The sequence below is a fragment of the Rhinatrema bivittatum genome, chromosome 4 (genome assembly GCF_901001135.1).
Source record: "Rhinatrema bivittatum chromosome 4, aRhiBiv1.1, whole genome shotgun sequence".
Taxonomy (NCBI): domain Eukaryota; kingdom Metazoa; phylum Chordata; class Amphibia; order Gymnophiona; family Rhinatrematidae; genus Rhinatrema; species Rhinatrema bivittatum.
Window position 1 is genome coordinate 47,412,637 of NC_042618.1, and position 24,032 is coordinate 47,436,668.

The window sequence follows — 24,032 nt, forward strand, 5'->3', positions numbered from 1 at the left end:
ACTGGCAAGTGAGGCTGCTCTATCCTCAAAAAGACTGAGGGAGCTTTTGGGGTGTTGCTTGTGAAGGCTTTTGTTTCCTATCTTTGACATAGCCTGTGTTGAGACGATTGAGTGTATATACAAGGTTGCTGGAACTGTTGATAAGCCTATGGTCTGAAGCGCTGAAATTGTTTGAATGGCCTTCTCTGATAAGAGGATTTACAATAAGGATGCCTTTTAGACGTGGAATGAGAGTCTAGCAGCGATGACAGGGACTGAACAGCAACATATTGCTCCTCAATTTGGGAAAACTGTGTCCTTCAACCAGTCACCAAAGAGGTTTTCATCTGAACAGGGTAGGTTTGCTATCTTATTATGGATGTCGTCTCTGATAGAGCTAAAACAGAGCCATGCTAACCACCAGGTGGCAATCGCCATAGCAGAAGTTCAGGAAGAGGTCTCAAAAGATTTGAAAACTGTTCTCAGCAGGTGTCTCAGTCCCTCTTCCATGTTGAAAAAAGATTGAGTAAATAGTTGACCAGTCTCAGAACGCAGGAACGGTTTCAGAGATTGAAGGCATTTGTATAAATATTTAACTATATAAAATTGATCCTGTGTATTCTTGATGTTAACATTGCACTCTGAAGAGTCTTTCGTCACATCATCCAGGAGTTTATGCTCCCTTGATGGAAGTATCAATACATGTAACTTGGATTTCTTAGCATGCTTCATTGCAGATCCCACTACAACAGAAGCATGTGGTAGTTGGACTACCCCACAGGTGGCAGACTTCTGCGACCAGACTTTTAAGTCTAATTTCCTGGAAACAGAAGGACGGAATGCAGTGATTCCCACATCTTCAACAGCGCTTTGTCAAGGACTTTGTGAGAAAGTAGCACTGAAGGTTGAGTGGGCACTTCCAAGAAACTGAGGATCCCCAAACACCACCTCTCTAGGGTGCAACAGCTTTCTGATGTCCACCCTTAGCACAGATCCAAGCTTTTCAAAGAACCTGGAATAGGTTAGATCTTCTGGAGATGAGGAATGCTAAACGTCCTAACGCTCAGACTGTGCCATAAGCCACCTCCAATGGCGTGTGCATGCCAAAAAAACAAACAAAAAAAAAACCCAAAACTCGACTTCCTCTCCATAAGTCATGAGCCTCGAGAGGGCAGGAGCCCTCACCCCCAAAAGAAAGAGTCAAGACCCAATGTAGTCTCCTGCAAGTTAACAGGTGGACCCGATTTTGGATATTTTATCACAGCCCACCTGGATGTCACCAACTAAGCCTGTATCACTTAGTTCCAGATCTTCTTCTTCCCAAGAAGGTCACTCAGGCTTATCAAATCATTCCCACCTCAAACATTTTATTCTTCAGGAGGAACTAATTCCAAGGAATAAGTCAACTCAACCAGGAAAGGGTTCCTAAAACCCAGATCAGAGTTCTTCAGCCATTGTGTTCACAACGATTCTTACAACATAAGAACATGCCATACTGGGTCAGACCAAGGGTCCATCAAGCCCAGCATCCTGTTTCCAACAATGGCCAATCCAGGCCATAAGAACCTGGCAAGTATCCAAAAACTAAGTCTATTTCATGTTACCGTTGCTATTAATAGCAGTGGCTATTTTCTAAGTCAACTTAATTAATAGCAGGTAAGGGACTTCTCCTCCAAGAACCTATCCAATCCTTTTTTAAAACACAGCTATACTACCTGCACTAACCACATCCTCTGGCAACAAATTCCAGAGTTTAATTGTGCGTTGAGTGACAAAGAACTTTCTCCGATTAGTTTTAAATGTGCCACTTGCTAACTTCATGGAATGCCTCCTAGTCTATTATCTGAAAGACTAAATAACAGATTCACATCTACCTGTTCTAGACTTCATGATTTTAAACACCTCATCATATCTCCCCTCAGCCATCTCTTCTCCAAGCTGAAAAGTCCTAACCTCTTTAGTCTTTCCTCATAGGGGAGCTGTTCCATTCGCCTTATCATTTTGGTCACCCTTCTCTGTACCTTCTCCATCGCAGTTATATGTTTTATGAGATGCGGCGACCAGAATTGTACACAACATTCAAGGTGGGGTCTTCACCATGGAGCGATACAGAGGCATTATGACATTTTCTGTTTTATTCACCATTCCCTTCCTAATAATTCAACATTCTGTTTGCTTTTTTGACTGCCGCAGCACACTGAACCAACGATTTCAATGTGTTATCCTCTATAAAGCCTAGATCTCTTTCTTGGGTGGTAACACCTAATATGGAACCTAACTGTTTAATTATAGCATGGGTTATTTTTCCCTATATGCATCACCTTGCACTTATCCACATTAAATTTCGTCTGCCATTTCGATGCCCAATTTTCCAGTCTCACAAGGTCTTCCTGCAATTTTCACAATCTGCTTGTGATTTAACTACTCTGAACAATTTTGTATCCTGCGACACTTGCTGGCTCTTGTTTCCTCCCTGGCGATTGACATAGGCCACCGTCGTCACAATGTCCGACATCATGTGAACCACTTGATCCTGCAGCTTGTGGTTGAACTGCAAGCATGCCAGCTGTACCACCCAGGCCTCCAGGCAGGTGATGTTCCAGCAAGACTTCAGCATTCCAGCACTCCTGGGCTGTTAACTTCTCAACCATAGACACTCGCATCTGTCATGAGTATCAACCAGGCCGGAGAGAACAAGGGAACTCCCTTTCTCAGATGATCCTCCTGCAACCACCACTTGAGGCAGGAGCAGATTTCCATAGGCAAGTGGAACCAAACTGCATAATCCTGAGATTGCAGTTTCCAACGAGATAGAGCACGCTGAAGATGGCAGCTACCCACAGCACTACTTCCGGGGTAGCTGCCATCAAGCCAAGTACCTATTGATAGGACCACAGTCAGGCATATGGTGTTCATCCACTTTCGCACTTGAGACATCACTCTGGATCCAAACTTCCAGTAGGAAAACTATCCTGTCCTCTGACGAACTGGACCCCCAGATGACAACTGGGATGGTTGAAGATTGCTCTTGGTAAGGTTTACCACCCAACCAAACTCCTGCAATAAATGAGATCACCTTGAGTGTCTCCAGGCGGCTCTCTTCCTGAGACTTGGCTCGAATCAGCCAGTCGTCCAAATATGGATGCACCAGGATTCTTTTTCGCAAGGCCACCACTACCCACCACCATAATCTTGGAAAGTGTTCTGGGAGCTGTGGCTAGACCAAAAGGTAGCACCCAAAACTCATAATGGTGCCCACACCACCTAACACAGAACCGCATAACCACATATTGTGATCAACCCCAAAAACCCAAACTTTCTTACACTTGATGCTAATATAATTTATAATGACTCCTCAGACCAATCGATACGCATGCTACAAAGTTTCAATGCAAAATGTTATAAAGTTCAATGCAATATTATGTGAAATTCAATGCAAGTTTTTATAAAGTCCAATGCAAAATGTTACAAAAATGTAAAACAAGAAGCCTACATTAATAGACTCCTCTGTTACACTGTAAACTGGTGTGATATGTCCGATGAACATCGGTATAGAAAAAACACAAATAAAGTGCAGAAAGCGGTGTTCCAATCAGATGGGAATATGAAGGTAAGCCTCTGACAGATCCAAGGAGGTCAGAAATGTCCCCGACTGCACTGCCATTATTACAGTGTGAGGTTTCCATTTGAAAACGAGTCACCTTCAAATGATGGCTGACCCTCCTGAGATCCAAGATGGGACGAAAGGATCCCTTCCTTGGGCACAACAAAATAAATGGAATAATCACCCATACTTGAGACGTGGGCACAGGAATCACAGCCCTCAAATCAGAGAAGCCTTTGAAGCATGAACTCCACTGCCTGCTTCTTCTGTGGGGAATGGCAAGGGGACACCATGAACACATCCTGAGGAATACTGTGAAATTCCAGTGCATACTCTTTGCGTATCACCTCCAGTACCCATTGGTCCAATATGATCTCGACCCACCTCTGAGAAGAAAGATAGAGACATCCCCCATTTCCTGTACTGGAAGGTGGGTCTGAAAACCTTCATTGGGCAGCTCAGGAAGGTCCATCACTTGAGCCCGCTCCTCTCTTGGGCTGCCAGGGACAAAAGGACTGAGACCTACCAAAAGGCAGAGTGTGCTGAAAGATTCTCTCTGTAGGGACGAAAAACTGCTGGAACCTCGGAAACCACCCCACATACCAAAGGGGCACTGTAACTGCTTCTTATCCTCTGGCAACCGAGGTGGAGACTCACCTAACTTACTGGCCAGTTTCTCCAACTCGCTCCCAAAACAAGAGCGAGCCTTTAAAGGGCATCTTGGAAAGAATGGCTTTAGAAGCTGTGTCAGCTGTCCAATTTCGCAACCAGAATTGATGCCTGGCCGCTATCATCGAAGCCATTTCAAATCACAGCCTGCGTCTGCTAAAAAGGTGGCAGCAGATTCCGTAACTGCTCTGGAATTCCCTCCAGACTCAACCTTCTGAGAGAGAAGACGAAGAGATCTTGCCACTAGGGTGCAACAGAAGGCAATCTGTAAATTCATCACCACTGCCTCAAAGTCTTGCTTAAGAATAGCCTCAATCCTATCATGTACATCCTTCAAGGCTGCTCCTCCCTCTATAGGGATAGTTGTCTCCTTAGATACAGCACATACCAGAGCATCAACTTTGGGAAAATGCAACACTAACAGCTGGATCCAGAGGGTAAAGGCCTTCCAACATCAGACCCCCTTTAAAATTTACCTCTGGGGCATCCCTTTCCAGATCAATCAATTCCTGGATGGCATCAACCACTGGGAAGAAACAAGAGGCTTTACATAAGGAAACCAAAATGGGATTCTTCCTCTGCCCTGACATAGCATCCGAACCAGAAACACCCAGCCATTTCAAGGTCTGAAAAATCAGGGCCAGCAGTTCATCTCTATGAAAGAACCACATGGTTCAATATTGTTCCAGCCCTGGAGGAATTTCCTCATCCTCCAGGGAATCAGGATCAACCTCATCATCAGTGCCATCCGGATTCCTATCAGAAACACCCACAAGGAGCAGAGGTGAGCTTCATCGCTTAAGCATAGGACTGGAAGAGGGAGGAGCCAATGGCTGAGGGTTCAACCAGATGGAAATGGGGGAAGCGGAGGACTGCACCTGAAGAAAGGCTTGTAAGCCTTGAAAAAATTCAACCCAAGAAAAAGTAGTCAGGTCAAGACCAAGCACAGGAGGAACTGGAGCTGGTCCCACAGAACTGCCCTCACCAGCAGAGAAGCCAGTCAAGGGAGAACCAAGATCTGGCATCCTCCCAGTCAAGACCGTGACCAACCAAATCATCAGAATGGGAAGAGCCAGGCTTAGGAAAATCTGAGGAAGACAACTCTCCCTGAGCATCTGAGCAGCGCTGACACAGGTTAGAAGACAGGTCAGGCTGAGAAGCCCTAATATAACAAGCAACATAAATAGGAAGCCTCTTAGATTTCTTGCTTACTGGCACCATCGCTGTGGTAAACATTTGTCGGCATGGCTAATGCTCAAAAATGAAATGCGCCCAAAAATAAGTGCCTAGAAGAAAGCACGGCAAGGCGCATGCACAACCTGTGCGCCCAAGTTAAGCACGTAAAAAAGTTTATGCGCGTAAAATGCGCCCAAAACAGAGCGCATGTGTGTGCAGAGCGAACAAACTGCACACACTGACTGCCTATAGAGGGCAGCAGAACATGCTCGAGTGTGCAAAAATGGCCGAAGCGGCCTACCACACGGCCTGCAAGAAAAAAGCCTAAGTGTGGGGCCTAGCCCACCAGGGGCTGCTCAACTTGCCAGGCTGCCCAGTTCCCCCAACCCCAATGGGAGTGGGAATGAATGTCAGCATAGCACGCCGAGAATGGAGACCAGAGGAAGTCTTGAAATCCCTACCTCCAATTCAGGTAAAAAAAATTTTTGGTTAAATTTTACCTGAGCTCAACGCTTACGGGCCAAGTGCAGAGGGGAAGAGGGCATCTGCCGTCACCACAGAGCTCAGCCTCCTGCACCCACTGGCCTTTCAGTTGAACCAGCAGTAAGTCCATGCCAGGAAACCCAGCTACCAGACCAAGGCACACCTCTGAGAGACCATGGAAATCGTCTCAGGAATTCTTAACTGGGGGAGGGACCTTTAGGTATCACCGCAGGAGAGCGGGATTTTCTTTTCCTGAATTTAGAATTTCAAAATTTCTTCTTTCAAAAAGCTCAAAGCAATCCCCAAAGGGAGATGTATATCCACCATCTGCTGGAGACTGAGAATACTGGCAGGCTGAGGTCACTGCAGGGTTATATATGCTGTGATGTCAGATTGCTCCGTCTCCATCTGCTGGCAGGGGAGCATAAACCTACTGGCTCCGAGAATCTGTCTACACGCTAGGAAGTTTCCTTTTCTTTATTCCTTCCAGACCAGTCCAAACAAGTGGGTTGTCCTCCTGCCAGCAGACTAAGACAGGGGGAAAAAAAAAAAGTTCAAAGCTGACTTCAAGCCCCCTAATATAGAAACATAGAAATGACGGCAGAAGACCAAATGGTCCATCTAGTCTGCCCAGCAAGCTACGCACTTTATCCATTTTTTTCCCCTTTTTTTCTCTCCCACCTGTTACTATTGGCTTCCAGTACCCTCCAGCCCTAATTCCCCTCCACCCCACCACCAATTTAGAGAGCAGCGCCGTATCTACATCCAAGTGAACGTCCAGCTCAATTAGGGGTAGCAACTGCTGTAACAAGTAGGCCACACCCTTACCCCATACTCTTACCCACCCCTGTTTTTATTTTTTTTTTTTGGTTTTTTTTTTTGGAGATAGCAGCCCTCCATCCTTCCGCTCCGTGAAGGTGGAACACCAACTACTGGCCACTGGCATCCTGCTCTGTGAATGCCTCTGTGGCTACTGCCGCTCCGTGCAGTGTTTGAATGCCTCTGTGGCAACTGCCACTCCGTGCAGTGTTTGAATGCCTCCTCTTTATTCACGCCCTCTAGACTTTATGGATCCACAGTGTTTATCCCACGCCCCTTTGAAGTCGTTCACAGTTTTAGACTTTACCACTTCCTCCGGAAGGGCATTCCAGGCATCCACCACCCTTTCCGTGAAGAAATACTTCCTGACATTGGTTCTTAGTCTTCCTCCCTGGAGCCTCAGCTCGTGACCTCTGGTTCTGCTAATTTTTTTCCGACGGAAAAGGTTTGTCGTTGTCTTTGGATCATTAAAGTTTTTCAAGTATCTGAAAGTCTGAATCATATCACCCCTGCTCCTCCTTTCCTCCAGGGAGTACATATTTAGATTGTTCAATCTCTATGTCATCCGATGAAGACCCTCCACCTTCCTGGTCGCCCTTCTCTGTACCGCCTCCATCTTGTCCTTGTCTCTTTGTAGATACGGTCTCCAAAACTGAACACAGTACTCCAGGTGAGGCCTCACCGAGGACCTGTACAAGGGGATAATCACTTCCCTTTTCTTACTCGATATTCCTCTCTTTATGCAGCTCAGCATTCTTCTGGCTTTTGCTATCGCCTTGTCGCATTGTTTCGCAGACTTCATATCGTTAGACACTATCACCCCAAGGTCTCTCTCCTGCTCCGTGCACATCAGCCCTTCTCCTCCCATCGAATACAGTTCATTCGGATTTCCACTCCCCATATGCATGACTCTGCACTTCTTGGCATTGAATCTCAGCTGCCATATCTTCGACCACTCTTCCAGCTTCCTTAAATCCCATCTCATTCTCTCCACTCCTTCCAGCGTGTCCACTCTGTTGCAGATCTTAGTGTCATCCACAAAAAGACAAACCTTACCTTCTATCCCGTCCGCAATGTCGCTCACAAATATATTGAACAGGACCGGTCCCAACACCGATCCTTGTGGTACACCACTTAAAACCTCTCTCTCTTCAGAGAGAGCTCCATTTACCATCACACATTGTCTTCTGTCCGTCAACCAGTTTGCAATCCAGGTCACCACCTCGGCACTCACTCCTAAGCTTCTCATTTTATTCACCAGTCTCCTGTGCGGGACCGTATCAAAAGCTTTGCTGAAATCCAAGTACATGACAGAGTGCTCTTCCTCGATCCAATTCCTTGGTTACCCAGTCAAAAAAGTCAATCAGATTTGTCTGACAGGATTTTCCCCTGGTGAATCCATGCTGCCTCTGGTCCAGCAATTCTCCCGACTGTAGATAGTTCACTATTCTCTCTTTCAACAGTGACTCCATTACTTTTCCCACCACCGAAGTGAGGCTAACCGGTCTGTAGTTACCAGCCTCCTCTCTGTTCCCACTCTTGTGAAGCGGAACCACCACAGCTCTTCTCCAATCACTCGGCACCACTCCCGTTTCTATGGATCTATTGAACAGGTCGCACAGCGGACCCGCCAGCTGGTGCGGTCTTCAGCATCCTATGTCAAAGCTAAGGTAACAGATGGCAATTGTTTTTTGGTTTCCAAATATTCATCACCCAAAGCCTAATGCAGCCAAGAAACTTCACTTCATGGTCATTAACCCAGGAATTAGATAATCTGTATACCAAGGTCAAGATTAGGTCAACTACCTTCAGAGTGGGCAACATACTTGCTGTAAGTTTTCTGAACTTGTCAGACAGAGCCCTTGATCATTGTGGCTTTTGGACTGGACTGGCAGGACTAGAGGGAAGAAGTTTGACAAGTTTAAAATTTCACCTTCCTTATTGTCCATGCCAGACCAGTCCTAACAAATGGGACATACCAAAGTTCCACTCAGAATGGGTGGGCAGAAACCACAATTGCCTCCAGGACTCCTGCATCCAACACGTAGCCTCTCGGCCTGCACACCCACACTGAGAACAGGGATTGCAACAGAAACAAGAACACTACCCTGCCATTATCTTCTCAAAGTCAGGTTCCGATTCTGCTTACAAAGAGACCTGCACCCTCATCTATTGGGTTTGTCAGCCCTCTGGGACCTGCAGACTTATCTCCTTGAAATCTACGTCTTAGAAACCACTATGCTTTAATAGGACATATCAAAGTCCTATCCAAGAAAAAACTAATCACCTACAAACATCTCAAAGGTAACCTATAACAAACTTGAGAGACTGGTGGTCCCTGTCCTGGCCTACATTGCTCTATTTTCTCACCATAAGTGAGAAAAGTCAGATTCTGACAGTAGTGAAACACTATCCTTAGAATGTGGACAGCATTGGGCTCAAATATATCTTTTCTGTTAAACTTACCAAAGGCCACCAAGGAGACTGACTTCAACAAAACTCAAAAAGGATGCTCTATGAGGCTTTAGATGAAGGGAGGCCAGATCCCTTCAAAACTAAACTCAGGTGCAAAGTCTACAAGTCAAGCTTTCATCCCAGTCTCTGCTGGCAGAAGAACAAGATTGATGGAATGGATCTCTCAGAGAAATATTGCCTCCTCCATAAACTGGACTCAGAAGCTCCAAATTATTTCTGGTCTACTATTAGTTTTCTTTCATGTCAATGAAGGCTGTAACTTCCATCACTAAGTATTCTCATTATGTAGCCTGATTTTCTCAACAGCCAAGGCTGTAGATCTTAAAAGTTCCCTTCCATTTTCTTTTACAACTTAGAAGAATCCTCTGACCAAGGGACAGGCTGAAGGAGAACCTCTGTTTGACATTCAGAACTCTAGGGAATGTCCATGTTGCTGACAGGAACAGATGCAAAAGACTGGATAGCGGTCATGGTTCTACAAGAATATTCAAAGTCTTGGATTCCTGCTTTCCTTTTCTCCCTGATGAACGTGCTTGCCTTGGAGTTTCACCAAGCTAATCTGAAATCCATGCGTGCTAATGCCCCATCTGACTGCTAGTAAGGTAGAGGCTGGTTCTGCAATTCCTTACACTTTGGGTTTCTCAAGACTGTCAGTTCAAAACATTTCTCTATGTTAATGGTGTTGGCCATGTGAGCTTTTTCTAGGTACTGCGGGATAATTCCATCCCAGACCAAATATGAGTCACTTACCAGGTATCTAAGGCAACTAGATTCCCTCAGCTTGTTCACATTAGATAACAGCATTACACTGACTGCTGCAATCCAGGCTCTCTTCTCCTCTAACTAGGAACCAGGATTTCTGAAATGCTAGGATAGGTAGCTCTGGTCCTTGCAGTAGACCTGGACCTATTGGTTCTCTATTGGGATACCTGCCTCATTTCAGCTGACCTGGATCATAATTCCCCTCCTAACCATACGGCTGATGAACCAATCTAATACCATCACCCACAAAGTTTACACTGAAGGTGATAAGGAAGTACCCCCAGGTCACATCAGCCCACCCAGAGCAGAAGACTCCAAGAGTCACTGAGGAAGCATGCCAAGTTCACAGCAGCTAAACCCATTGTCCTGGAATACTACCTTGATGAAGGGAGAGTTGTCTAAGCAGATTGCTTGTAGCCTGTGAAACAGCCCTGACCAGGATTGGTATGTAGGGGTTGGAGCAGCTTCTGATAAGCACCCTACGCTGGCCTCTGAACTTTGGTCCCTAAACTTCCAGGACCACTCCAAAAGGACAGTTAATCTCAGAGGGTAAAACTGCAGAAAAGATTGAGATTGCAATGACCACTCTGTGGAGGAACTCTAGAGAAGTGCAGCTGTAAACACTGTAGCTCCACCTTGAACTAGCCTTGACAAGCCCACATGCAGAAGTCCAACCAAAGGAGCACCTAGCATCACCTACTTCCTCTGTGCACAACTCAGACAGGAATCCATCCAGGAGCTGCATCCCCTCTCAGCACATTGAAAATTACCCAGGAATAAGGGATCCCCTACAAATGACTGCCTCTTATTGCTCACCCAAGAGCTGTAGGAGGTCATACCCCACAATTAAGGATCACCAGCTTCAGTCTCCTGAACAGCTGCCTCACTAAGGCTGTATCCTCTGAGGGGACAACTTCCCCCTGTCCACTGGATCGGCTTTTGTCTCCTCCTCTTATCCAATTACCTACAGCTGTCTAAGCCAGTGGAGTTCTCAAGCACCCCAAATGTTGCCAAGGACATGCTAAAATTCTTCCATGTGTGGGGACATGGACAAGAGTTAGTAAGGGCTAGAGGAGAAATCAAGACAATACTGCCTATGCACAATCACCTTGGAATCTTAAGAACAGGCTACAGCTGACTACAGCTTTGCAAGCCTAATTTAGCTTTAAGACACTCTGGGAACCTTATTTCGCATAGAGGGGAAGAGAGCAGTTTCTGCAGGTTGTTCCTTCACTCAGCTATCAGAGAAGGCAGGAAAGAGAAGCAGCAATATGGATGCGAGGTCACCTGCTGAAATATCTCAGCAGAGAAATGGAGCTGCATGTTTTCTGCTGTGACTGAGGGAAAATATACCCCCCCCCCCCCCCCCCCAATTCCCTGTTCAACTACTGGAGGAAGAGGGAAGTAAAGAGTCTGGCTGTTTGATGTACACTACAGCACTGCCTTCCACCATAGTGGACAATCAATCTTGGAAATCCACCCAATTTTGCTTTTGGCAGAATACTAACCTGCTGCAGTTTGCACCTGCTGACACTGAGCCACCATGACTTACCTGTGTGGCACCGTGCCTCCCTCTTTTACAGTCATACCAGAAGAGACTGATCATCTCAGAATGCTTGAGTCCACATCCAGCACAGCACCATAAGAGACTGGTAGGCAGTCCTGAGAAAAGACTGTGCTGGAAGCTCTCCCCCCCCCCCCCCCCACCCACCCTCAACTGCTGCCTACCTATTGCTGTCTCAGGATAGAGGGGGAGTGTGTTGTCACCAGCTCCTGGACTCATTAAGCAAACAAAGACACCCTCATCCCATCAATGTTGGGAACTCAGACCCCAAATGAGTCTGTTCAAGAGGGAAGGGAGAACCAGTCCATCAGGTCCATCACCCAGAGCACCCCTAAGACTTGGCCTATGCTACACCACAAACCTAGGCCTAAAATCTTCCTGGGAGCAGCCTATGCTCTGCCAAGAACCTGGTTCTAAAAAAGTTGAGTGACCTACTTGTAGCTACAGCACCAGTTCACATCTGTACCATCTGCTGGAAATAGAGAAAATACTGAAGAGCTGAAGGTGGCAACAGATTCCGAAAGGGGAAGTGAAGTCATATCCGAGTTTGTTTTCTTTGTCTCCTTCTACTGGTAGAAGAACAAATCACTTGTTTGGACTGGTCTGGCATGGATGATAAAGGAAGTAGATAGTGGATGCCCTTCAAAGGGCTCTGCTCAGACAAATGATGATGAAGCCCATGAGTGGAGAAGAGATACTGGATCTGGTGCTCATAAATGGAGATAGAATTGCTTAAGCCTTGGTAGCTACCTACCTGGGCACCAATGACCAGACAGTATGGTTTGATATAACAGAGGGAGAGAAGTCATACGAAGATCAAAGTCATGGATTTCATGGTCTTTGGTAAATGGCAATGTACTTTGAAGAAGAGATTAGTGAAGTGGAACAGTGGACCAAATTCAAAGGAGCTATATAAAAGGCAACAAAGCTTTATGTAAAAAAAAAAAAAAAAAAAGCAAGGCAGAAAAGGAAACTGACATGATTCTCCAAGGAGGTAGCTGAGAAAAAAAAAACGTAACCAGAACAGCATTAAAAAAAAAAAAAAGGAACCAGGAAGATTATCTGGTGAAGCTGAAGGAACAAATCAGGATAGCAAAAGCTTGAGTGGAAGAAAAAATGGCCAGAGTTAAAGCATGGTGACAATGCATTTTTCAAACATATCAGAGGAAGAAGAAAGGTCAAAAGGTGGCATTGTAAGATTGAAAAGAATCAAGCATCAAGGTGAGGAAAAGGATAAGGAAATAGCAGAAATATTTCAGTTCAGTGTTCAAAGATAAGACACTGGAAAAGGACTGTTGCTGGTTGGCAACAGTATGGGATAGATACATCCCCATTTACAGAAGAGTGTTTAGGTGGAACTAGCAAAACTGAAAGTGAGCAAGGCTATGGAGTTCAGAGAAGTGCTGGTGAGTCCACTGAGGGACTTGTTCAATAGATTCTTAGAGACTGAAGTGCAGCAGGACTGGAGAAGAGAGGTTGTGGCCCCACTTCAAAAGTAGTAGGAGAAAAGAAGCTGGAAACTATAAGCTGGTTACCATTACCTCAGTGGCGGGAAAATTGTAAATAGTTATCCTTTCCTTTAATGGGTTAGAGGATCCGAAGAAACATGGTTTTACCAGAGAAAGGTTTTGTTAAACAAATCTGATTTGATTTTTTTTTTTTTATTGGAAGACTAAAGAATTTGATTGAGAGCATTTTGTGTGGTTTGCCTGGATTTCAGCAAGGCTTCTGATATGGGCCCATACAGGAAGCTAGTCTATAGAATGAGAAGCCTAGGAGTGGATCTTAAGATGGTGGAATGGATTACTAATTGGCTGACTAACAGACCTCAGTGGGTAGTGGTAAGTGGAACCTACTCTGAAGAGAGAAGATTGATAAGTGGAGTTCCTCAAATATCTGTTCTGGGATCAGCTCTGTTCATTGATATTGAAGAATTAGAAAGAGAAATTACTACTTAATTACTGAATCCAAAACCAGTGGGTTATGCACCTCTACCAGAAGATGGAGACAGAGCAAAGCTAACATTACAGTATATATACCCTTGAAGTGATTTCAGCCTGCCAGTATTTCTCTGCAAAAGCCAACTGTGAACAAACTAACAAAACTTGAATAATAGATAACCATTCCAGCACTCAGTCAACAGGAAAACATAGAAACAGAAATGACGGTAGAAGACGACCAAATGGCCCATCCAGTCTGCCCAGCAAGCTTTTGCATCTTTTTTCTTCTTCTCTCATACTTCTGTTACTCTTGGCCCTTTATAACCTTTTGGTTCTATTTCCCTTCCACCCCCGCCATTAATGTAGAGAGCAGTGTTGGAACTGCATCTAAGTGAAATATCTAGCTTTCAATAAGCAAGCTACACCCATGCTTGTTTACCCAGACTATGTAATTTGGACCTTGTTGGTAATTGTCTGTATATATAACCACTTTACTTCATTCCTCCCTGCCGTTGAAGCAGAGAGCTATGCTGGATATGCGTTGAAAGTGAAGTATCAGGCTTATTTGGTTTGGGGTAGTAACCGCCGTAACAAGCAAGCTATTCCCCACTTATTTTGTGAATACAAATCTTTTTTTTCCACATTTCCTCTTGCCGTTGTAGCTTAGAGCAATGTTGGAGTCGCATTAACCGTGTGTATGTTTATGAATAAGAGTATTGTCTCCAGGTAGTAGCCGTCATTCCCACGAGCCACCCTCTCTTTCATTCACATCCTCTAGACTTTATGGATCCAGTGTTTATCCCACGCCCTTTTGAAATCCTTCACAGTTCTGGTCTTCACCACTTCCTCCGGAAGGGCATTCCAGGCATCCACCACCCTTTCCGTGAAGAAATACTTCCTGACATTGCTTCTGAGTCTTCCTCCCTGGATTTTTAAATCATGACCTCTGGTTCTGCTGTTTTTTCTCCCCGACAAAAAAGGTTTGTCGTTATCTTTGGATCATTAAAACTTTTTCAAGTATCTGAAAGTCTGTATCATATCACCTCTGCTCCTCCAAGCTCAGACAAAAAGTGTAATGACACTAATCTAGGGACTGTATTGACACTTACCAGTACATTCTGGAACACAGAGCCATGCAGGAGGACCATAGCACAACCAATCAGCAGCCAAGGGTGGGAAGTTGGATTCATCTGTCTATACTACGGAAATCATCAGGTAAGTAGTAATTTCTCCTCTCTTTGCATACAGACAGGTGAATCTAAATCCAATGGGATGTACCAAAGCTACAGGAGGGGGGGGGGGGGGGGGGCTGCCCACAGTCCAGTCAAAATCATACATGGAAAGGCTGCAAACTCCTGGGCCTGCACATCCATTCGATGATGCCTGGAAAAAGTGCGTAAAGAAGACCACATAGCAGCTTGGCAAATATCAATGGGAGACCATCTAACCTCCGCCCATGACACTGCCTGCACCTTAGTGGAATGAGCCCTAACTTGACTAGGCAATGGCTGCTCAGCCTTGACTACCTCCTTAATCCAGCAGGCTACTGTATAATCTGACCCCGGCTCACCCTGCTTACTCCCACCATGGAGTATAAACAGCCAGACCATCTTCCTGAGAAGTTCAGAAACCTCTAAATATCTCAAGATATGCCTCTTGACATCCAAGGGCTGTAACGGGCGATATTCCTCCACATCTCTTTCCCCGTCCAGAGACGGCAGGGAAATACTCGGATTTTCACTTGAATCAGTTTATCGCCCTTGAAGTCACTTGTAGAAATGGCTCCCGGCAAAACAATGCCTGTAGTTCAGATACTCAATGAGCAGAACAAACTGCCACAAGAAACTTAGGTCAATAAACTCAAAGAAAGGTTATGCATCGGTCGAAAAGTAGGGCCTGCTAAAAAAATCCAAAACTAGATTAAGACTCCACAAAGGCAGCAAAGATGCTCCACTCATTTCAAGAAACAAGCCACATATGGATGAGCTAACAAGGGCCTGCCATTCACCTGACCTCAAACAGGCAAGAGCCTGTTCCTTTAAGGAATTAAGAGCCAACCCTTCACTCAATCCATCCTGAAAAATTCCAAAATGAGCGGGATCTTGACTGAATGAGGAGGAACCCCTCGGTCTTCACACCAAGCCTCAAACACTCACCAAACCTACAGCTAGGCTAAGGAAGTGGAGACATTTCTCATTCATAGCAAGGGGGCAATCACCGCAGCACAATACACATGCTTCAGCAACCGAGCCCTCTCAAGGGCAAAATTGAATTGGATCTTCATGAAGAACAGGCCCCTGCCATAGCAGATTCCTGTGCACAGGAAACTGGAGGGGAGATTCCACCAGGAGCCTTCGCAGATCTGCATACCATGGTCTGCTGGGCCAATCTGGTGCCACCAAAAGCACCACGTGACTCTCGAACCTCCGAATCATTCTACCTAACATGGGTCATGGGGAAAAAGCATACAGCAGCTTGCCCTCTGGCCACTCCTGCATGAGTGCATCGATACCCAAGGACTTTGGATCTCTCCTGCAACTGAAGAATCGAGGGGCCTTCGCATTGCGAGAAGTCACCAGCAGGTCCAGAAATGGAAGACCCCAGCGATCCACTAGTAGCTGAAACATCTCGCTTGACAATTCCCATTATCCTGGATCCAGACTGTCTGCTGAGAAAGTCTGCTCTCACATTGTCTTTTCCTGCAATGTGTGAGGCTGAGATCTACCGAAGATGCACTTCCACCCATTCCATAAGTTGGGCTATTTCCTACAACACTTGCTGACTCTTAGTTCCTCCCTGCCGATTGATGTAAGCCACTGTTGCATTGTCCGACTGGTCGACCCGGCAACCTGTCGCTGAACCGCAAGAATGCCAACCAGATTGCACGGGTTTCCAGCCAATTATGTTCCAGGGAGACTTTTGCATGCCAGCGCCCTTCCGCTGTTAGTTCCTGGCAGTGAGCTCACCAACCCTGGATGCTTGCATCTGTCATGAGTCCAGTGGTCTTAGGGAAACCCCCTTTCTTAGATGATCTGCTTTTAACCACCACTGTAGTTGAGAGCAGATCCCCATCGGCAGGTGGAGCCAAATCGAATAATCTTGAGACCGTGGGCTCCAACGAGGCAAAGAATTGTGCTGAAGAGGATGCATATGTGCCCTCGCCCACAGCATCACTTCCAGGGACGCAGCTATCAATGCAAGTACCTGAAGATAGGACCACACTGTCGGGTGAACTGTGTTCATCAATAGACGTGCCTGCACTATCAGCATCTGAATCCGGTCCTCCAGCAGGAACACCCTGTCCTGTTTCATGTCGAACTGAACACAGAGATACTCCAGTGACTATGATGACTGAAGATTGCTCTTGGCCAGGTTCATAACCCTACCTATCTCCTGCAACAAGGTGGAGATCACCTTGTGCTAGACGCGGAGACTCTCTTCCAGACTCTTGGCCCGAATCAGTCAGTTGTCCAATTATGGTTGTACTGGGATGCCATCTTCCCTCAACTCCGCTGCCATCACCACCATAACCCTGGAAAAGGTAGCGTTCAAAATTAATGATGTCCCAAGATTGCGAAATGCAGAAATAGTTGGTGCTCTAGCCGGTTGGGAATATGCAAAAAAAACGAGATACACAAAAGACGGTTGACTCCTTTCAGATCTAGGGTGGCTTGGGTACCACGAAATAAATGAAATATAGGCCCATATTTTCTTAAGACGTGGGCACTGGATTTACAGCCTGCAGGCAGAGTCTTGACAACACAACCTCCCCTGCCTGTCTCTTCTGCGGAGAGCTGCAGGGCGACACCATGAACATGTCCCGAGGTACATTGCGAAACTCCTGCTCATAGCCATCCCTTATCACCTCCAGCACCCATTGGTCTGTCATGATCTGATTTAAAAAAAAGAGAGACACAAATTGCCTATCTCCTGATCCTGGAGGTGGGTCAGCACACCTTCGTTGGGAGGCTCAGGGTGCTCCACTTCCTAAGCCTGCACCCTGTCTGAGCTGCCTGGGACCAAAGGACTGAGATCTACTCAAAGGTAGAGTCCTTTGAAAAGTTGCTCTTCTGTAGGGTCAAAAACATCTGAACCCCTTACCATGACCTCTCATGCTGAAGGATTGCAGCGCCCGTCTTATCTGGTAATCAAGAAACCGGGGACTCACACCCCATTAATTGGCCATTTTCTCCAGCTCACTCCCAAATAACAGGAAGCCTTTAAAAGGCAACTTCGTAAGGTTAGACTGAGGTTGTATTGGCCGACCAATTTTTCAGCCATAGCCGACACTTAGCCGCTATTACTGAAGCCACCTCTCTGGCTGAAGTGTGGACTAAATTGCAGCCCACATCTGCCAAAAATGCGGTTGCTGGTTCCATCACTGCCCTGGAATTTACACCAAATTCATCAATATCCTGAGAGAGCAATAAACAAGAGGCGGCACCAGGGAAAACCACCAAGCTATCCGCAAATTCATTGCCATTGCTTCAAAGGAATGCTTAAGGATAGCTCAATTCTCCTATCCTCTGCATCCTTCAAGACCGCTCCCCCGTTACAGGAATAGTCATACACTTGGTAACAGCACACACAAGCACTCCACCTTCGGAAAACGTAATTGCTCTCTCACAACTGGATCCAAGGGGGGGGTTCAGTCCTTCCAAGACTAGACAACTTTTAAAATTAGCTTCTGGGGCACCACATTCAAGATAAATACATTCTTGAATGTCCTCCATAACAGGGAAGCATGAGGGTTTACGCAAATAAATCAAAATGGGATCTTTACTTGGCTCAGACATGGATTCGGCCCCAGGTACTCCTAGTATCTTCAATGTCTGGGAAATCAGAGCCTGTAACTTATCTCTATGAAAGAACCTCAACATAGTTCTATAGGACTCCAATCCCGGAGGAATTCCCCCATCCTCCAGGAAGTAAGGATCGGTCTCATCTGTACCATCTGGGTCCCTATCGGTAAGACCAGCTACAGGTGTACCCCGACGCTTACCCACAGCACCCAGAGTGTGGGATTTCATTGCCTGCGACCCTGACCTTTATGATTGGCCAGGGCCTGTGCCTGAAGGAAGGAGTGCAGTCCTTGAAAAAAATTTCTACCCAAGAAAAGGCAGAAGAATACATGCCAAAACCAGGGAGCAACTGTCCTTGCCCGCTATCTTTCCCCACTGAGGAACCAGCTAGGGGAGCTCTAAAATCAGGCAACCCTTCTAGACAGTAAATTTTCCATTCCCACACCAGGCTGGGAAGAACCAGTTTTAGTAAAATCAGAAAGGAGGTAGTTCTCCCTGTGCCTCCAAACAGTGCTGACACAAACTCGAGGGAACGCCAGGTTGAGATGCCCAATTATGACAAGCACCACATAGGGTAATGCACTTAGGTTTCTTCACTGTGGGCACCATCATTCTGTCAATATATCCTAAAAGACGCACGCAATAGTTTACCCAAAAAATTAGGCTCTCACAGATAAGGCACACAACACTGTGCCTATATAAGCACCCAAATTGAGCTCCCCCAGGATGCTCAGATATTGCAAGCAAAAAGGCACATGTGCACGCACAAATGGGTGCTCTGGTTGGCACTCTTATACGCCCAATCAGGCACCCAAACGTGCTGCATAGTCAGGCGCAAAAGGACAATCTGACAGAACTGGAGAGGGCGATTTGCAGTACACAAAAAACTTGCGAAAAACGCTGCCATGGCCTACCATGCAGCAAACCAGACAAGCCTTGGAGTGGGGCACAGCTGCAAGGGCTGCTCAACCAACTCCCCTTAAAAAAAAAAAAAAAATGTTAACAGCTAAGTCCATGCCAGTTTGAAAAATGAGCTACGGACCAAGGCACTCATCTGAAAGACCACAGAAATCACCTCAGGAATTCTCAACTGAGGGAGGGACCATAAGGTATCACCACAGGAGAGTGGGGCATATTAATTTCCTTTTCTCCTTCTAAAACTTAAAGCAACCCTCAGATGGGAGATGCACTTGCATCATCTGCTGGAAACTGAGAATACTGGCAGGCTGTCACTGCAGGGGTATATATTCTGTGATGTCAGTTTTGCTCCATCTTCATCTGTTAGTAGAGGTGCATAACCCACTGGTTTTGGATTCACCTGTCTGTACACTAAGAAAGGAAAAGGTTTGGGGTTTTCTTTTTGTGGAAAACATTAAGATCTGCAACAGAGTGGACATACCTGAAGGAGTAGAGAAAATAAGTGATCACAGAAAGCTCAAGGAATGATCAAAGGTTTGGCAGCTGGGATTCAACGCCAAGACTTGCAGTGATGCATCTGAGGTACAAGTAATCCAAAGATTTACACAAAAGGGGCATGGACCATGAGAGAGACCTCTGTGTGATAGTGTCTGCCTCCTTTTTGAGGCCTCACCTGGAGTACGGTGCTCAGTTTTGGAGACCATATCTCAAAAAAGTTAAGGACAGGATGGAAGTAGCCCAGAGAAAGGCAACCAAAATGGTGTGGAATCTGCATTGAAAGACTTACGAGAGGAGACTGGAGGACCTGAATATGTATACACTGAAGGAAAGGAGAAAGATATAAATATAGAGTTTCAAATACCTGAAATGAATTAATGATGCATAAAAAGCAAACCTTTTTCAATGGAAAGGAAGCTTTAAATCTGGGGTGGGGGGAGGTGTTTCATAATATGAAACGCAGAGGAGGAAGACTCAGGAACAATGTCGGGAAATTATTCTTCACAGAAAGGCTGGTGGATGCATAGAATACCTTCCCAGAAGAGGAAGTAAAGGCAAGAATGTTAATGGAATTCCAAAGAGTATGGGACAAACACAGAGGATCCCTTAGTGGAGTAGCAGCCTACTGGTTAGAGCAGGCACACTAGGGAAATCAGGATTCAAATCCTGCTGCCACTGCTTGTGATCTTGGCCAAGTCACCTCATCCTCTATCACCTCACATACAAGCTTAGGGGCATATTTACTAAACCATGATTTAACATGCTAAAAACAGTATTTATTGCATGTAAAATGCTGTTTAATTGCATGATAATTGTATTTCGTTGTGGCATCGCACAATATTTAGTCCAGAAAACACCCAATCCATGCAAAGCAGCTAATACATGGGTAATTCTATAAATAAAACAGCTGGCTGAAGACACATTAATTGCCAGAAAGACAATTACATCTCAGGAATTGTACCTAGCTTTCCGCAGGAGCATCAGGATGTTAATGCATATCCCAATGCTAATGGCCTGAAAATTAAATGGCCAGCAGTAGCCCTAACTCACCCCTCCCAAAAGAAAAAAAAATTAAAATCCCCCTCCCAGGGGTCTGGGTAGAACCCTGCTACCTGTCAAAGCAACTGAAATGCTTGCCCCCAAACTTCCTCTTAAGTGGAGGAATCAGATGCAAGAGGCAATTAAGAGCTGGATAAGCTGTAGAGGGGTGTGAGAGCGGGAATGAAAAGAAGATTGACTAGAGGATATAAAAAAGGAGCTGGGAGCTGAAATAAGGATCGGGGGGGGGGGGGGGGGGGCAGAATGCCCTCTAGGCTCTGGGCCAGTCAGCAGCACAATTGGAAAAATATTGACTGACCCAGAGTCTAGGGAGGTGATCCAGGCCACCCCCCAGATGAGCCTTCTTTCAGCTCCTAGCTTCTTTTTACATCCCTAGTCAATCTTCTTTCATTCTCACACCCTCCACAGTTGATCCCTCTCCAGCTGATCCAACCCTAAATGCCTCCTGCATCTGATTCCTCCATTCAAAACATCCCCTTCTCTAAACATCTCACTAATTAGGGTCAGCATCAACATTTTTCTTTGGTCCTCAGGCCAAAGTTGGAGGACAATCAGCGAGGCCAGGGGCAACATTTTTCTTCTGAATAAGTTCAGTGATGGTTGAAGAGAAAGGAGCCGTGGCAATCTCCACCAGCCAGTGCACAATCTGCCTTCTCTCCCACTCATTACTGATTCTAAACCCAATGGTGATCTGCAAGTGGCAGCAGAGTTAGTAATGAAAGTAAACATGGAACCTGTTTGCCAGTGCAGTGTCACAGGCCCCGATCCCTCCTCATGCAAGGCTTCCTGTTACCACAGAAACTTATGCAAGGGCAGGACCTCTGTAGGGCCTGTGAATGCATGCTGACTCCCAGGCCCCATGCTTGCCTCCATTATTAATGCTGCTGGTGCCACAGACCACCACCATGTGAGGCACTTGGGGTCAGAAAACCTTCAGGTAAGGTCACATCTGGGGTTCTGACACTTCTACACCATGCCTGTCTTTTGTTCTCCATCTTCCCCATGCCCCATATATTTTACCCACCTCTTTACTACACTTCATGCATCTGACGAAGTGGCCTCTGTCCTCGATAGGTCATGCCTCAATAGACTGGTTAGTCTATAAGGTGCTACCCGCCTCGTGTCATTTTTGCTACACCAGACTAACGTGGCTATCCCTCTGATGATCTAGTAGTATGAGACGATCGTTCAACTCTGTGGGAAAGTAAACTGGTGTATAGAAAAATATTTTTATACAAAAAAATCTTATACCATTAGTATTACCCATTTTAACAGTTTATTTGCACAAATAGGATTAACAGCAATTTTTAAATACACTTCATCTATAGTCTTCATAATACATAAATCTGTTATTCACCTCCACCATTATATCACATTTCTACATGTACACCTGAAGAGACTCACTTACTTGGTTAAAGTACCATAAAAGGTTACACAGACTCCAATATTCCAGTACACTGTTCATTCAGTTCCTCCCTTCTTTTACTCAGCACTGGAAAGAAGGGAAAAAAAAAAAGAGCTAGAAATGGGATAAGCCTGCGGGTTTTCTTCCAACAGTGACTAGTCACTACTACTGCGAGATAGTGGAAAATACAACACTGTCAGCATTTTTTATTCAGGTACATCCCCTTTAAAGAAAAATGGTAAATTTGAGAAAACTATGCCAATAAAATCAAAGCTATGAAGTTTTTCAGCTAAGTCTTAAATGTTAATACAAATAGGCCCACAACAAATGCTCATCCATATCACTATTACCAAATCATGCTCCACTGTTATCTTACCCTGTACCAGATGGTGGAACAACACTTGGCATCAAGTGATTTTGTAAAAACCACTATATTGTAAAAACGTATGCCCTTTATGTTCTTCTTGTCAGGTTTGCATCATTTATTAGTCAATTAGCTCTTATAGAACTACCACCAGCTCAGACTTTAAAAAAAAAAAAAAGTTTCCCTATTTCAAGATGACATGCAAGCACCAATTTGTTTTTTAGCACTATCTCCAATTACATCAAATAAGCTCACAGAAACCAACATTTTACTCTAAATCTTTGTTCTTATTGTTCCTTTTAACTGCAAAGCACATTTATAGGAGTAAAAGAACCCCACCACCTCAATGTTCTAATGAAATTTTACTGAAGTGAGAAGATATGCCACATGTTAATTATCTATTAAAATCTTTATATAAACTTGAAAGTTTCCTCTTTCTCCAGCTTCTGTTCTGAGGGAAGGCTCATGTTCCCCCCAACTCAGTCCAGCCATCACAACAAGAGTCCTTACCCAGGGGCCTTCCCCCCCCCCCCAAAATCCAGTAAACATGGACCCTAAGTCTGGCTACTAAAAATAAGTGGAACTTTTTCAGCAATGAGGCAGCCCATCTTAAACAAAGTGTTAAAAATGTTTTCAGTTTGATTGTTGTTCCACAACACATTTAGAGTCTGAGTTTGTGACAGTTTTCCTTTAAACTTTGTAAACAAAGAAACAAGACTAGTTCAATAATATTTACTGTTACTGTTGATAGAAATAGAAGAAAAAGCTTGGATTTTACCTGGCTTGATCCTGCAACAAACGAAATTAGCAGCAACTTTGTTTATATGATAAAGAATTAAGGATGCAGGGAGAACAATTATATAACACTACAGTTTGTTACAAAGCTTTAACAGTATCAGACACGAAAGGTTATCTGCTGTACTACAACACTAACTCTGGCAAAACAGTCTCCATCTTGACAGATACTAATGTGGTGACAGGGACGGCCTGGATTCTGCATAAGGTTAAGTGTGTTTTATCGTATTACTCTCCCCGAGACTGGGACTACAGAAAAAAAAAATTCACCAATATTGAGCCTCTTACTGTGCTAGGTTTGTGTTTTTAATTTTTAAAGTGTTGGCGACTGTAAATTAACAATTAATGTTTACAGGTAGGGTGTTTCCACCTCCACCACCAGAACTTCCAACTCGTTTTAAACCGAGAGAGCTCTCTCTCTACCCCTCTTCCTTAACCGACTTCAATGAACTTAAGAGGTGACAGCCAACGACGATGCACCATGAAGGGGCATCAGTCTGTCTGGCAAACTGTGATCACCGTTTACTGGGGCGAAGGTGCTGGGTGCAGGTGCTGCAGTGCGCTTAGTACGAGGGGTGCTGGATAAGGATGAGGGCGCTTAGCACTGGCCTTGCACTCTATAAGAGGTACCGTCGCAGCCGGGAAACCGAAGAGGGCATTCTTAGCTCAGCGACGGTGCTCGCGCGCAGAGGAAGTAACCGGAAATAACCCCGGGCTCCC

General features: G+C 45.2%; 1 protein-coding gene across 6 annotated transcripts in view; it reads right to left on the minus strand.

Moving 5' to 3' along the window:
* Positions 1–24,032, minus strand: part of LOC115089787 (SERTA domain-containing protein 2-like) — a 39,005-nt gene that overhangs the window by 14,500 nt on the left and 473 nt on the right. For 4 of the 6 annotated variants that reach the window (XR_003856233.1, XR_003856231.1, XR_003856232.1 and 1 more), the window contains exons 2-3: positions 22,157–22,240; positions 21,773–21,942 (exon numbers count right to left, since the gene is read on the minus strand). The gene's annotated coding sequence lies outside the window, so the exon portion shown is untranslated. Of the gene's footprint in view, positions 1–21,772; positions 21,958–22,156; positions 22,241–24,032 lie in introns of all 6 variants that reach the window. The other 2 variants (XM_029598086.1, XM_029598087.1) reach the window with 2 other exon arrangements.